The sequence below is a fragment of the Ictidomys tridecemlineatus genome, chromosome 14 (assembly GCF_052094955.1).
Source record: "Ictidomys tridecemlineatus isolate mIctTri1 chromosome 14, mIctTri1.hap1, whole genome shotgun sequence".
In the NCBI taxonomy this organism is placed as follows: Eukaryota; Metazoa; Chordata; class Mammalia; order Rodentia; family Sciuridae; genus Ictidomys; species Ictidomys tridecemlineatus.
This window is the reverse complement of record NC_135490.1, coordinates 9,826,360-9,842,846: the sequence shown is the minus strand read 5'-3', so window position 1 is coordinate 9,842,846 and position 16,487 is coordinate 9,826,360. Positions and strand designations below refer to the sequence as shown.

Here is a 16,487-nt window from a genome sequence, read left to right as displayed (position 1 = left end):
GTAAGTTTGAAAAGGAGATGGTGACCTAATTTTCTCTTTATGTTTCATCTTTCTAATATGATAGTAATTGCTATAATGTGGATATAACACCTTTACCAAGCATGCTTTATCAATATTTTCTCCATGAGGCTTTTTTCTTTCAACAATACCCCCCTCCTTTTTTGGTGCTGGGAGGATTGAAGCCAGAGGTATTCTTCTACTGAGCTATATTCCTGCACCCCTGCCCCCCCCCCTTTTTTTTGAGACAAGGTCTCACTAAATTGCTGAGGCTGGCGTTGAACCAGCAATCCTGCCTCAGCCTCCCAAAACGCTGGGATTACAGATGCACGCCACTGCACCTGGCTCAACAGTGCCTTTTTATTTTATTTTATTTTTTAAAGAGAGAGTGAGAGAGAGAATTTTTAATATTCATTAATTTTTTTTAGTTTTCAGCGGACACAACATCTTTGTATGTGGTGCTGAGGATCGAACTCGGGCCACACGCATGCCAGGCGAGCGCGCTACGGCTTGAGCCACATCCCCAACCGACAGTGCCTTTTTAAAAAGCAGTGTATCAGTATAGATTTTTCCTTTATGGATATTTTGGTGTCATCTCTAAAATCATTGCCTAATTCAAGGTCACAGCCTTTTTTTTTTTTTAGAAGTTTATTGTTTTTCAGTTTTAGCATTCTATGATCCATTTTTTAATTTTTATGTATGGTTCATTTATAAAAGTGATATACAGTATGTACCACGTATAGATCAAGATTTGTTTTTCTTTGCACCTTTGTTGAGAACCAGTTGGCTGTATATGTGTGAAGGTCTCTGAACTGTCCCATTAATGTACATATTCATATTCACTAATACCTTGTCTTTTTTTTTTTCTGTAGTTTTATATAACTGAATACTGGGGGCATTTGTTGTTGTTGTCGCTTTTCTGGTGCTGGGGATTGAGCCCACGAGTATTCTGCCTCTGACTACATTCATTCCAAGTCCTATTTTACATTGAATTTTGAATCTGTATATTGTTAAATTGCTGAGGCTGGCCTCAAACTTGAGATTCTCCTGCTTTATCGTCCTGAGTAGCTGGGATTTTAAGTGTATAGCACCACACCTGGTTCAGTTTTGTTCTTTTTTAGAATTATTTTGCTTTTTTTGTTCCTTTACATATTTTAGAATTACCTTATTGACTTCAAAAATTGAAAGCAGTTCCTTACATTTTGCTGTTAATTTCACTGAATCCATAGGCCAGGAACAGTGAACATCTTAATATTTATCTTTTTTTTTTTTTTTTTTTTTTTTTTTAGAGAGAGTGAGAGAGGAGAGAGAGAGAGAGAGAATTTTTAATATTTATTTTTCAGTTCTCGGCGGACACAACATCTTTGTTGGTATGTGGTGCTGAGGATCGAACCTGGGTCGCACGCATACCAGGCGAGCACGCTACCGCTTGAGCCACATCTCCAGCCCCAATATTTATCTTCTAATCTGTGTATTACAGCATATTGCTCAATTTATTTGTCTTAAATTTCTTTTATTAATGTTTTCCATTTTTAGCATACAGATCTTGCACATATGCATGAAATGTTTGCTACTGTAAATGGCACATTTGTTGAAATTTTTATTTGGAAAATACAATTATTCAGACACATGAGAAATTCACTTATTTTTAAAGTTTTCTAGTAGACATTCACATTTGCATATTATTTTTAGTTTTGTTGTTGTTATTGTTTTATACCAGGGAATGAATGCTTAACCACTGAGCCACATCCCCAGTTCTTCTTATTTTTTATTTTGCAATAGGGTTTTTGCTAAGTTGCTTAGGCCTCACTAAGTTGCTGAGGCTGGCTTTGAACTTGGATCCTCCTGTTTCAGCCTCCTGAGCTGCTGTAATTATAGGTGTGTGCCACTGCACCCTGCAGGGTTCCTTTCTTTCTGATCTTCCTTCCCAGTGTCTTTTTCTTTTTACTGTTCTGTACTGGATAGACCCTCTAAAGTGACCTTGAATAGGGGAAGTGAGAGCAGGCACATCATTGCCTTGTCGCCAATATCAAGAGCAAACTCTATCTTTTACCACCAGGTTTGTTCACTCTAGGATTTCTGAAGAGAACTGAATAGGCTGGGTGGTTGAGGAACTTCTTTTATTCCTAGTTTTCTGAGAGTTAATTATGAATGAATATTGGATTTTGTCTGATGTTCTTTCTACATCTATGAAATGATCCTGTAGTTTTTTTAAAAAATGTTGATATGGTGATTCCATTGAAATCCAAGTGTTGAACCAGTGTTGCCTTCTTGGAGTTTTGCTATTCTTTGCTAGTATTTTGTGGAATATGTTTGTATCAATATTCATGAGGGATATTGATTAATCAGTAGTTTTCTTATGTTTTAATATTTGTTAGTGTAATGCTTACCTTATAAAATGAATTTCCATCCTCTCCTATGTTGAAGAATGTGTGTAAAATTGTTATAATTTCTTTCTTGAAGGGTGGAGTTTATTTTTTTTAATATTTATTTTTTTAGATGTAGTTGGACTCAATACCTTTAATTTTATTTATTTATTTTCATGTGGTGCTGAGGATTGAACCCAGGGCCTCACAGGTGCTAGGTGAGTGCTCTACTGCTGAGTCACCCCAGCCCGAATGGTGGAATTTATTAATCACAACTATTAGCTGTCAAGGATCACATAGTTAAAGGGTCTTCACAAAAATTGCAATATTTCCTCCTACTGGGAATTCAAATGTATTATTGTTTTATTTTCTAAATTGCCCTCAAAGTTAGCAGAATCAAGCATCATAACTGAGTGTGCCAAATGACATACCAGAAAATTTCCCAAACCTGGGGAATTGGATAGCAATGCAGATATTGTAGGCATTTAGAACCCCAAATAGATAAGACCAGAAAAGATCCTCCCACTTCAAAACACAGTTAAATTCTGGAAATCCAAAACCAAAGAAAGAATTTTAAAAGCTGCAAGACATGCCAAGTCATATATAACAGCAAGCCAATCAGAACAACAGATTTCCCAACAGAAACCCTGAAGGCCAAGAAGGCTTGGAACATGCAAATGAGATAAAAATAACAAACAACTCAGGAAAGAATCAATCTCATTAGAAAAGTAGTTTAGCAAGTGGGAATTAGGATTTAATCAAAGAGTAAAAATAAAACTACCAGGAAGTAATATATTCCTATATAATAACACCAAATATAAAAGTAAATGATCTAAAAAATGTAATGGCCTACAATTTAAAGACATAATAAAAAATAAGATCCAACTACATGTTGCCTTCAAGAAACCACCTCATTTGTGAAGACATCCACAGGCTGAAAGGATGCAAAATGATATCCCATGCAAGTGGGGTCTGAAGGTAAGCAGGAGTACCTCCCCTAATACCAAACAAAGGGGACTGCAAGCCAGAGTTAGAAGAGACAAAGGTCACTACAAATTAGTAAAAATGATACTCCAATAAGAAAGACAAGAGTAAATATGCCCTTAATGTCACATATAATTTCATAAAGCAAACATTATTTGACATAGTCTCGGATAGACCTCAATTCAATTATAGAGGATTGCTGAGGGCCATTGCCAAGTAGGATTGACGCATCGAAATTTCCTTGCCAGCGTACCCCATGTTGCTTAGAGGACATTTGCTGGGACATTGCATGTATGCTTTAGTAAGGTGATCTTGCTCAAGGACCAGGGTAGATCTGGGTTTAGAGCTGATCAGGTTTTAGGGAGTATCCCGTCCTTGGGTTTAAGGCGTTCCAGGTTTAAGACAATATGGGTTTTAAGAAAGTTCCAGGTTTAAGTTTATTGTTGCTGGGAATAGGGAGTTCCTGCTGCCTGAGTTCCCGCTGAGTTCTCGTGGAATTGAGAATTGTGGGGTAGATTTTAGATTTCCCCAGAACGTATTGGTGTAGAGGCCGGTGTGAGTTCAGGAATAAAGGATTGCTGTTTGAATCTACAAGGTGTGTGGTGGTTCGTGATTCTGTGCCCAGCCAAGACATTGGCAGAGGATTACTTCAATATACCTCTCACTAATAGATCACCAGACATAAAGTCAACGAAAGAGTTAAAACTTACTAAAGATTGAATGGACTTAATAGACATTTACATAATATTTCATTCAGCAGTCAACAATTTCTTTACAGCTGCCTGTGGAGAGTGGTGACTTGCATCATGGTCTCTGACTGCCTCCTGGCTGCAGCTGCACTTGTGCTGGGAACTTTCTGTGCAACGGTGCAGGACAAAATTGCCCAGTTGCTATGGTGATGCCCTGCCTGAGGAGGTTGTGTGCAAGGCACAGAACTGTCAGTCTTGACTCTGAGTTCAGACACCAGTTGCTGGGAATAGAGAATTATGAGCATAACCTAGATAATTATAATTGTTTGCTAGCACTTTGACCCTCAAGATGCCTGCTTTGAAGAAACTCTTTCACAGAAACCCTTTTGATGATAAAAATCATATAATAAAGGTGCTGAGCTAGCTCTGGGTCACTGTCCATCCATCAAAGTTGGTCCCAGCTTTCTCTCTGTAATTGTTTGTCTTTCTTAATCCTCCATTGACCTTCGGTGGTTTCTAAGATTTGTCTGTGCAGGTCACAGCAGCTGCCCATGGAACTCTGTCCAAAGTAGAACATATTTTAAGCAATAAAGCAATAAAGCAGGTACTGACAGATACAAAAATGTTGAAGTATGCCTTGTTATATTGTTATATTGTAATGGAATGAAATTAGACATCCATAGCAAGAAAATACAGAAACTATAGAAACATGGAGTTGATACACTTTTTTTTTTAAAGAGAGAGAGAAATTTTTAATATTTATTTTTTAGTTTTCGGTGGACACAACATGTTCGTTTGTATGTGGTGCTGAGGATCGAACCTGGGCCGCAGGTGTTAGACCAGGACGCAAGAAAAGACCACTGACTCCAATTAAAATCAAATTAAAGGGCTGGGGATGTGGCTCAAGCGGTAGCGCGCTCGCCTGGCATGCGTGCGGCCCGGGTTCGATCCTCAGCACCACATACCAACAAAGATGTTGTGTCCACCGAGAACTAAAAAATAAATATTCAAAATTCTCTCTCTCTCTCTCCTCTCTCACTCTCTCTTTAAAAAAAAAAAAAATCAAAGCAAGCTTATTATTTCGACCGGCCAGACTGCCTTTTCCTCCCAAAACGGTGGGAACAAGACAGCAGCCCCACCTTTCCTACAGCCCAGCTTTATAGCCCAGAAAGTTACACTAAAGGGGGGTTACAGATAACAGAACTCTGACAAGCATCACACTAATGGTAGTTTACATTTTTTGCTGGCCCCAACATCAGAATTTATGAGGACCATTAGAGCCTCAGAGAGGGTCATTGTCTGGCCAGGGAAGGCCAATATTTATGAGATGTCACTAAAGTTTCAGAGAGGGCTGCTATCTGGTCAGAGATCCAGGCATGGGTGAGTTCAAGGCATGGGCAGGCATTCCAAGCAGGTTCAGAATTTGCAGTAATTTATAGTAAAGCCGAAATTAGCTTTTCATGGCTTTGTGGCAAGATGGCTCCCAATTTTAATAAAAGATCAGGTTGGGTCTATCAGCATGCATGCCAGACAAGCGCACTACCACTTGAGCCACATCCCCAGCCCAGAGTTGATACATTTTGAGTGATGAGTGGGTCACTGAAGAAATCTGGAGAAAGTTTAAAATTCCTAAAGTCAAATGAGAATAGAAATACAATCTATGGGGGGCTGGTGTTGTGGCTCAGCGGTAGAGTGCTTGCCTAGCATGTATGAGGCGCTGGGTTGGATCCTCATCATCACATAAAAAGAAACAAATAAAGATATTGTGTCAAACTAAAACTAAAAAAATAAATATTAAAAAAGAAATACAACCTATGGGATACAATGAAGGCAGTTCTAAGGAAAGTTTATAGCTATGAATGCCAACATTAAAAAAGAATGAGAAGGATTTAATGATGCATCTGAAGATATTAGACAAACAAGAACAAACCAGAAAGAAAGAAAGAGAGAATAAAGATCAGAGCTGAAACTAATGAAATAGAGAATAAAAAAATTAAAAGAATCAATTAACAGAAAGGTGGTTCCTTGAAAAGACCATCAAGATTGATAAATCCTTAGCCAAACTAACTATAAAAAAGGAGACTCAATAAAATTAAAGATGGAAAAAAATATGCGTAGTGCACACCCGTAATACCAGAAACAGGAGGGTGAGGTAGGAGAATTGCAAGTTCAAGGGCAGCCTCAGCAACTTAGTGAGAACTGGTCCCAAAATAAATGACTGGGATCTAGCTACATTGTAGTGCACCACTGCATTCAATCCCCAGTCTAAAAAAGAACAAGAGGAAGAAGAAAAGGCAATCTATATTCCAATAAATTGGAACACTAAGATGAATAAATTTCTAGACACATACAGCCCAGCAAAATTCAACTAATAGTCTATAGAAAACCTAAACTAACCAATAACAAGCATTGAGATTGAAGAAGTAGTGAAAACCCTCCCAACAAAGAAGAGTCCAGGATCAGACAGATTAACGGCTGAACTTTGCCAGACCTTTAAAGAACTAATACCAGCACTCTTCAAGTTATTCCATGAAGTAGGGAGGGAACACTTCTAAACTCATTCTATGAAACCAGTATCTTACTGAAACCAAAACCAGAGATGGACACATCAAGAAAATTACAGAACAATATTCTTAATGAACTCAGATAAAAAAAATCTTAAAAATATACTTGCAAAGAAAATTCAGCAACACACCAAAAATATCAATTACCATGATGGAGTTGGCTTCATCCTATGATGCAAGGATGGTTCAGCATTCACAAATCAATAAATGTAACACACCACATAACCGATCAAGGACAAAAAATACATAATCATGTCAACTACGCTTCCCCCCCAAAAAAACCCCAAACCAAACAAACAAAAATGCTTTTTCAAAATTCTACACTTTAATGATAAAATTTTATGATAAAAGCCCTGGAAAAACAAGGGATATAAAGAACTTACCTCACTATAATAAAGACTATATACAGACTTAAAGCCAACACCACACCAAATGGGCAAAAACTGAAAGGATTTCCTCTACAATCAGGACTCGGACAAGGATGTCCACTTTCATCACTCCATGCTCCCTGGTGGACTTGTGGTTAGGATTCGACACTCTCACTTTCATCTCTCCTATTCAATATAATACTTGAAAGTTTAGACCCCCACAAAAAAATAGGAGAAAGAAAAAGAAATACAAATTGGAAAGGAAGATGTCAAATTATCTCTATTTACAGGTCCTATACTTAGAAGATCCTAAAGGCTCCACTAGAAGACTTCTAGATCTGATTGATGAATTCAGCAAAGTAGCAGGCTACAAAATCAACTTATAAAAAAAAAGCTTGTCAGGCTGGGGCTGCAGCTCAGTGGTAGAGTGCCTATCTCACACGTGTGAGGCACTGGGTTCGATACTCAGCACCTCATAAAAATAAATAAATAAAAATATTATGTCCATCTACAACTAGGAAAAAAACCTCATTTATGCCAAATTAAACCCCTGAGGGGGAAAATCAGAATAACAATTTTATTCCCAATAGCCTCAAAAGGAAAACAAAATAAAACTAAGAATAAGTCTAACAAAAGTAGTGACAGACCTCTACTGAGAAGTTCTGGAACACTGAAAAAAGAAATGAAAGAGTACAGTAGAAGATGGAACTACCTTCCATGTTTATGCATATGCAGAATTAATATAGCTTAGATGACCATATTTCCAAAAACAATCTATACATTCAATGTAATTCTCATCAAAATACCAATGATATTCGTCACAAAACTAGAAAAGAAAACCACTCTTAATATTCATATGGAACAACAAAGACCCTGAATAACCAAGCAATTCTGGAGAAAAAGAGCAATGGAGGCAACACAGTACCCCATTTCAAATTATACTATACTGCCACGTATCCGAGCTGGCGACCTATGCTGGGTTCACAAACTCTGACGACTTCAACAACTAAGAAAATGGCGAAAGAAGCACGCACCACACAGAAGTACCTTTTCTAAATCCAGGATGGCTCTCCAACCTTAGGGGTTCATGGAAAGAGTGAGCCACTGGAATTACTTATTCTTATATAGGGGATACACAGGGGGAGGTTCCATGGAACATTCTACCCCCCAAAACAGCAAAGGGATAGGATTACAAAGGAACAGGTGAGTGTAACTCAACCCCACCAGGTGATGCCTGCCCCTGGAGCCACACCTCATTATCCAAGTGGAGGTAAAGCCCAAGTTATTGCGGGTCACAATAATGGTTCAGTATCTCTTGCTCAGGACTTAAGGGTGTGTATTTCCAGAGCAGCTCCCAACAATACTACATAGCTATGGTAACAAAAACAGCATAAAAACAGATATGTAGACCAATGGAATAGAAGTAAGAGACTCACACATATACAGTCATATGATCCTTGACAAAGGCACCAAAATCATACATTGGAGGAAAGACAGCCTTTTAAACAAATGATGCTAAGAAAAGGATATTCACATTCATTGTTCTGAATCCAATGTGATTTCTCTCTCTCACCCTGCATAAAAGTCAACTCAAAATGAATCAAGAGTCCTAGGAATAAGACCAGAAACTCTGCAATGCTGGAAAAATATATATATATATATGGGAGGGATGAGGAGATATATAGAGCACAGTTGGTAGAGTGCTTGCCTTGCATGCACAAAACCTTGGGTTCAATCCCCAGCACCACAGAAAAAAAGAAAAACTCCAACATGTAGTCACACTCAACAACTTCCTCAATTCGATTTCTTTAGCTCAGGAAATAATAACAAAGAATCAACAGTGGGATGGCATCAAATTGAAAAGCTTTTGCACAGCAAAGGAAATAACAACATGAACAGAGAGTCTTCAGAATGGGAGAAAATATTTGCCAGCTCCTCTTCTCACAGAGTAGTAATCCAGAATATTTTTTTAAAAACTTAATATAAAAATATTTTTAAAACCATCAAATAACACAATCAAAAATGGGCAAATAAACTTAACAGACACTTCTCAAAAAAAGTACAAAGGGCAAACAATTATATGATAACATATTCAACATTTTTATCCTTTAGGGAAATTCAAATAAAAACTACCCTGAGATTTCATCTCACTCCAGTTAGGCTGACAATAATCAGGAATACAAATAAGAATAAGAATAAGAATAATTGCCAGCAAAAATGTCAGAGAAGAGTGTAAGGCGGCGGGTGGCGACCTGAGCAATACCGAGGGCTTGAGACAGAGTCGCATCCATGGCCGTGCCCGGGACCTGCAGCTGCCTGCCCCCGAGTCAGAAGGCCCAGTCCGCGTACCTCGTTAGCCCAAAGAATGATGACATCGGAGGACCAAGTCCAACAAGAGACAAAAATTCTGAAACTGACAACAACAATGGCTGATAAAGAAAATATCAAAATACCTATACAGAGCAAAAATAATACAGCAATGGTACAAAGTTATATTCTTTTAAAACCTTCTAATGAATTAACCAATTCACCTACGGAAACTGAAACACATGATTTTCAGGATAGCACTCCGACTCTGCAGTTATCGATTAAAGGTGATCCCCCAAAATCAAAATATGACATTAAGCCAGGCATTTCACCTTAAAAACAAAACAAAACAAAAATACTAAAAAGAAACCAATGCCTGCAGGAAAACCAAACCAAGCTGCTAACATGCCCAAGAAATCTGTGCTTGGGTCTTATCGTGGCCAAATTGTTCAATCTAAGGTTAATTCATTTAGTAAGCCTCTACAAGTCAAAAATGAGAGTTCTGCAACAACAAAGCAACTTTCAGCTACTGTCTCCAAAGCCACAAAGCCTGAACTTGTAAACACCACCAATGTAACAGCGAGAAGTAATAAAGCCTCAAATATAACTGCTGCTACTTACTACTAAATTTGAAAGCACTAAATTTGTGAACACTAAACCTCAGACCACACAACTTGTGAGACCTCCTATTAGAAGTCACTACAATACACACAGAACACCATGAAACAAGGCATCAGCCAAACCCCTGCCAGTGTTAAAATTCGGAAAGGGCCTCAAGAAAAAGAACCCAATACGATTGTATCTAATGTCAAAACCAGTTCTTCTCAGGACATAGAAAGAAACAGGGTGTTATCAAGAAGCATAGCATCTGAAATTGTAGCCAAGCCTGCTTCATCTTCCAATACCAAACTGATAGAGAAGTCAAAAACCATTGACCAACAAAGACATACTATGGCAAAAGCAACTGTTGATAGATCAGCTCGGCCCAAAGAAACTGCAAAAGACAGAAAGGCTCCTCTGTGTGAGTGGAAAATTGGCAAAGGAAAAGTATTGAAAAGGCCCCCTAACCCAGTAGTTACCCAGCCCACATCTGAAGGACAAAATGAAAAACCAGTTGGGTCCTTTTGGACTACCATGGCAGAAGAAGATGAACAAAGATTATTTACTGAAAAAGTAAACAAGACAATTTCTGAATGCCTAAACTTTATTAATAAGGGGTTCCCCAAAGAGAAATATTGGTTACACTGAATGACCTAATTGAAAATATTCCAGATGCCAAAAAACTTGTAAAATATTGGATATGCCTTGTACGTATTGAACCAATCACAAGTCCTATTGAAAATATTATCTCAATCTTTGAGAAGGCCTTTCTGGCAGGGGCTCAGCCTACTGAAGAGATGTGACATGCCCTTGTGGATATTCTAACAATGAAGAGTCAAGAAAAAGTTAATTTGGGAGAAAATATTGAGGCTTACACATCCAAAGAACAAGTTCAAGAAGTCAACACTGAAGATATAGGTGTTAATTAAGAGCCAGAAAAACCAGAAATGGAGAATAAACATCAGAGAAATGTGGTATTTAAAGAAAGAACAAGATGACAAAATAAAAGCTCTGACCAATGATGTTAAAACCCCTGATACAGAAACTATAGCAAGTTGCTTAATTAAATATAATGTATCTACTACTCCATACTTGCAAAGTATAAAAAAGAATCAAATTCTGCATTTAAGGAGCTGAAGTTTCTAACACCAGTGAGACGTTCTCGATGTCTTCAAGAGAAGACTTCTAAATTACCAGATATGTTAAAAGACCATTATCCTGTGTGTCTTCACTGGAACAGATATCAGAGCTAGGAGGCAAAACTGATGCTTTCATATGCCATCCTAATGCAGCACTGTGCTCTCTGTACTCTGAGACTGATACAGAAGAGAAATAAGTCTCCAAAGAGGAATGAGGCATTTATTATTATTATTATTCTTTGGTTTCCTTTGTTTTGTGTGGCTTTCTATTTCCCTTACATCTACAGTTGGCTAAGTATCTTAAGTATTCTTGGCAGTGAACTTCTTTACTAACATTCTTCTTATAGGAGTTGTCCTTCTGTGCATCCTGCCTTGTCAATCACAACAGACTGAGTTTTTCCTTAATATAGGTAAATTTAGTCAATTTGTTTATTGTGTTCCTTAAATATAAATAGGGTTTGTCATAATGGTAGCTTGTTCACTTTACTAAATATAAGTACAGTAATGATGCATCATCAGGTGTTCTAGATAAAAGTATATTTTTAATGTTGACATGTTTTAAAACTTTATGATGTACCTCCCTGCCTTTAAACAGAATACTGACAATATTTTTGCCTTTATTTAATTAGTATGAAAGTAAAATAATGGGACTGGGAATAGAGCTCAGTGGTATAGTGTGTACTTAGCATGCCTGAAGCCCCTGAGTTCAATCCATAGCACCAAAAAAAAAAAAAAAAGTCCCAATCTTTTATAGCTGGATTATATTTAAATTTTAACCTCCATAGCTTCATTTGAGAGTTTATAAATTATATTAGAATGGAGTTCAGGAAGGAATGTATATTCAAGAAGTGTCATTCCAAAGTAGGTAGCATTTCTGAAATAATGCTTAGACTTGCTTTCTTAACTCATGTCCCTTGAGACATGCTAGTTACATACCGTGAACAGTTTTATTTTTCCCATATATAAATACCACCAATAAACTTGTTTCCTAAGGCCATGATCTAATACTTAAGTGTCATATATCCTATATCAGTCTATAGTTTCAAATAAGTGAACTATCAAAGAACAGTTGAACTACATATGTAATATGAATGTGAAGATCACATACTTGGTTTAATGTTCATGCCGTTTACGTAATATCTTTGTTTAATTTATTGTCTTATGTTCTAGAGAGTAGGATTTTCATTTTTGTGTGTATCTAATATGTATACAATAAAAGTACCTGTATAATAAAAAAAAAAGTCAGAGAAAACAAACCCTTAAACACTGTTGGTGGGATTGTAAATTAGTACAGCCACTCTGAAAATCAGTATAGAGGGTCCTCTGAAGGCTAGGAATGGGACCACCATATTATCTAGCTATGCCTACTCCTTGATATTAAGGAATTAAATTAAAAACCTGGGAAAAACTAGAAGGATAGAAAGAAGAAAAAAACTAGGAGGATAGAAAGAAGATAGAAAAACTAGAGGGATAGAAAGAAGTTACCTCAACACAATAAAGGCTATATACAACAAACTCAAAACCAGCATCATACCAAATAGGTAAAAACTGAAAGCATTTCCTCAAAAATCAGGGCTAAGACATTTTATTCTCCTAAAGTATTAAAGTCAGCATACTAGAGAGATATGCATACTCATGTTTATAACCGCACAATTAACAACAGCCAAATTTCAGAACCAGCCTAGGTGTATGTCATCAGATAAATGAGTAAAGAAAATATGGTGTACATACACAATGGAGTTTCTATCATCCCCAAAGAAGAACAAAACTGTTATTTGTAGAAAAATGGATGGAACTTGAGAGTATTATATTAAACAAAATATGCCAGACTCAGAAAGTTGAGGGTTGTGGGTTTTCTCTGATTTGTGGAAGCTCGAGAAAAAATGTGGAGGGGGGAGCTCTCATGAAAATAGAAGGGACACCGGCAGGAAAAAAGGAGGGGTCAGAGGGAAGCAGCAGGAGAGGGCAAGGCAGATAATGGGGAATGAAATGGACCAAGTTATTTTAGGTGCATGCACACATACCAGATGAAACCCATGGTTCTGTGTAATTATTATGCATGAATACATTTTTTTAAAATGCTAAAGGAAGAAGTGAAAGAATAATTGAATTTCTTGAAGAAATAAAAACTCCAATAAAGGTAAGAATACAGATAAACATAAAAGTCTGGGTTGTAGTTTTGGCTTTTAACAAGTCCTTTTGTTTTCTGTATTTAAAAAGCAAGACATTAAGCTAGAGGCACACCTGTAATCCTAGCAGCTCCAGAGGCTGAGACAGGAGGATCTGGAGTTCAAAGCCAGCCTCAGCAAAAGTGAGGTGCTAAGCAACCAAGTGAGACCCTATCTCTAAATAAAATACCAAATAGGGCTGGGGATGTGGCTCAGTGGTCGAGCGAGTGGCCCTGAGTTCAATCCCTAGTACCAAAAAAATAAAACAGCAGGATATTAGACTATCATAGATCCATTTTAATGGCACACAATGTTTAAAGATATGATCTGTGCACAGGTGCGACATAAAGGGGGTGTGTTAGCTCTCCATCATTGTGACAAATTTCCTAAGAAAATCAACTTAATGGAAGAAAGATTTCTTTTGACTCATGGTTTATGATGTTTCAGTCCATGGTCAATCGGCTCCCCTGCTTTGCGCCTGAGAGAAAGGCAGAACATCATAGTTATGGGAGCATGTGGTAGAGGAAGCTGCTCACTTCATGGCAGTGGTGCATGTCTGTAATCCCAGGAACTTGGGAGACTGAGACAGGAGGATTGCAAGTTTGAGGCCACCCTCAGCAATCTAGTGAGAGCCTTAGCAACTAGGTGAGATTCAGTCTGAAATTAAAATATAAAAAGAGCTGAGGATGTAGTTCAGTGATAAAGTATCCCTGGGTTAATTTCAGCAAGAAAAGGAGATATAATAATTACAAACATGTCCATCAAAACCCAATAAAACCGAGTTATAGGAATAAGCCAACAAAGGAGATCTATTGGAATCATACAAGTGATTAATAATAATATCATGTGAAGCAGACTTCAGAGGAAAGAATTAAGGTGAAAAGTAAGAAAGTAATTGAGAAGATGACAATTCTAAATGTTGGTGTACCTATATCCATATCCTAACAGAGTTTAAGGACACATGAAACAAACACTGAAATAGCATCTCAAAAAAATAGACATATTCACAGTCTTATATATTAATACCCCTGTCTCAATAAATCAAGGAACAATTAGGCAGAAAATCAGAAAAATTATAGTAGCTTTGAAAAATACACTATCCAACTTGATCTAATTGACATTTACAGAACACTCCACCCAACATGTTTTTCTCAAATGCATACATAACATTTATGAAAAATAATCTTACTTTAGGTAATAAAATACATATCAATAAAATTGAAATAATTCAGGTTATTCACACTATGTATTTCATGTGATCACAATAGAATTTAATAGAAAATAATTAAGAATCTCTGAAAATTATTCATGTAATCACCAACAACATGGTCTCTATGTAGAAAAGCCTTTGGAATCTATTCAAAAGTTACTAGAACCAGTGAGAACAAAACCATTAATAATAGTATCCAAAAGTAGAAATACTTAAGGATAAATTTGACTAAAGATGTACAGAACCTATATCCTGAAAAATTACAAAATAATTCCAAGAGACATTTAAGAAGACCTACTGAGAGAGATATCTTGTTCATGGGTTGTTGCTCAAGATTGTGAATATATCAATTCTTGAGAAATTCATCCATAGATACAAAAAAGTCCAATCATTTTCCAGCAGACCATTATTATGAATTTTCACAAGCTGGTTCTAAAATACCTATAACTTTAAATGAAAAACAAAGTTGGAGGGGTACCATTACCTGATATCAGGATTCACTATAAAGGTAAATCAACAAAAGTGTGTATTGGCATAAAGATAGATAAATCAAAGTAACAGAATGAAGAGGTCAGAAATAAGCCCACACATATGTGAATAACTAATTTCATAAAGGTGCAAAAGCAACTTATTGGAGAAAGAAAAACCTTTCAACAGATGGTGCTGGAAAAACTGGATGTTCATAACAACAATAACAAAAGAGCTCCATATTTGGCACAATTGAAAACTTTCACTGAACCAGATTTGGTGGTGCTTACCTATGATCCTATGTACTCAGGAGGCTCAAGAAGGAGGATTGCAAATTGGAGGCCAGCCTGGGCAACTTGGTGAGGGTCCATCTCACAGATGAAATATAAAAAGGACAGTGGTAGAACACTTGCCTAGTCTGTAAGAGAGAATAAATATTTCTTGTTTAACTAGGTGAGTTTAGGGTGGTTTTTTTTATGCACCATGATGTGGCGATCGCTATGAATATATACTCTTATGTGTAGACTCTAGTAGTAATGAACTGATCTAAGTAATTAAAAATGTGATAGAAAACAGGAAGAAAAGTAAGAGGTACCTTATTTCTTCTCTTCAATATTTATCACATTAAATTGTTAAATAATATAACCATATTAAAACTACATAGTTAAATATTAAGAGAGAATATGACCCACCAAAACAATGGGTAATGGAAGTAAAGGTAGAAAAACAGGATGTTTTCTAATTTTATTATGGTTCAGAACTTTCTGGGTATTAAAAGAAATTGTTTAAAGAAATGGAGGACTAACCACGCATGGTGGCACATACCTGTAATCCCAGGAACTCAGGAGACTGAGATAGGAGAATTGGAAGTTGAAGTCTGGGCTCAGCAATTTAGCAAGGACCTAAACAATTCAGGGTGACCCTGTTTTGAAATGAAAAAATTAAACAGGCTGGGGATGTAGCTCAGCAGTAAAGCACCTTTGGGTTAAATCCCCTATCATACCTAGTAGCAAACAAACACATATCAAAAGGAAACAAATTGGATGTCTAACAGAATTATAGGTTTTCTTTTTTCTGAAATTAGGTTGGGGCAATGATTGCACAATTCTGCAAATCTAGTAAAAATATTGAATTGTGATCTTTAAACAGCTAAGTTGCCTGGTATATGAATTAAATTTTAATAATGCTGTCAAAAGAAGATATTAGGAATAATACAATTACGAAGCAGGAATTTAAGAGTCAATAAAACCTTTAGGTAATATAATCAAGAAAAAATAAAGGACAAATAACACAAAGTGAGAAATGAAAATGACATCTTACAGAAACAGAACAAATCCCCCTGAAAGTACCAGGCCCCTATGTTTTTATAAGGGAATTATATATCCCTAAAAACAGTAATTTCAATTTCATTTATTTAAGACCAAAGAAAAGGAAACTTCCTAATTGTTTTTTTTATAAAATGAACATAAGATTATATCAAAATTTTAAAAAGATTAAGAAATATCTGAAAGCCTTTTGAGGAAGCATCCTCCCCCCCACCCCCACCCCCCAAAAAAGGAAAAAAAAAAAAACTGAACAAGGAGGGATAAAACAGTCTTGAATGCAAAGGCACTTCTGTAAACATATA

At 36.6% G+C, this 16,487-nt stretch overlaps 1 long non-coding RNA gene and 1 pseudogene across 1 annotated transcript in view; one reads left to right on the top strand and one right to left on the bottom strand.

Annotated features, from left to right (window-relative positions):
• Nucleotides 1-1,272: 1,272 nt before the first annotated feature.
• The window catches only part of LOC144370277 (uncharacterized), a 16,647-nt gene continuing 1,432 nt past the window's right edge, over nucleotides 1,273-16,487 (bottom strand). Inside the window, exons 2-4 of the long non-coding RNA XR_013430201.1 lie at nucleotides 15,686-15,782; nucleotides 15,151-15,278; nucleotides 1,273-4,595 (exon numbers count right to left, since the gene is read on the bottom strand). This is a non-coding gene — a long non-coding RNA (uncharacterized LOC144370277). The remainder of the gene's footprint in view (nucleotides 4,596-15,150; nucleotides 15,279-15,685; nucleotides 15,783-16,487) is intronic.
• On the top strand, nucleotides 9,901-13,976 carry LOC101962641 (cytoskeleton-associated protein 2 pseudogene; annotated as a pseudogene).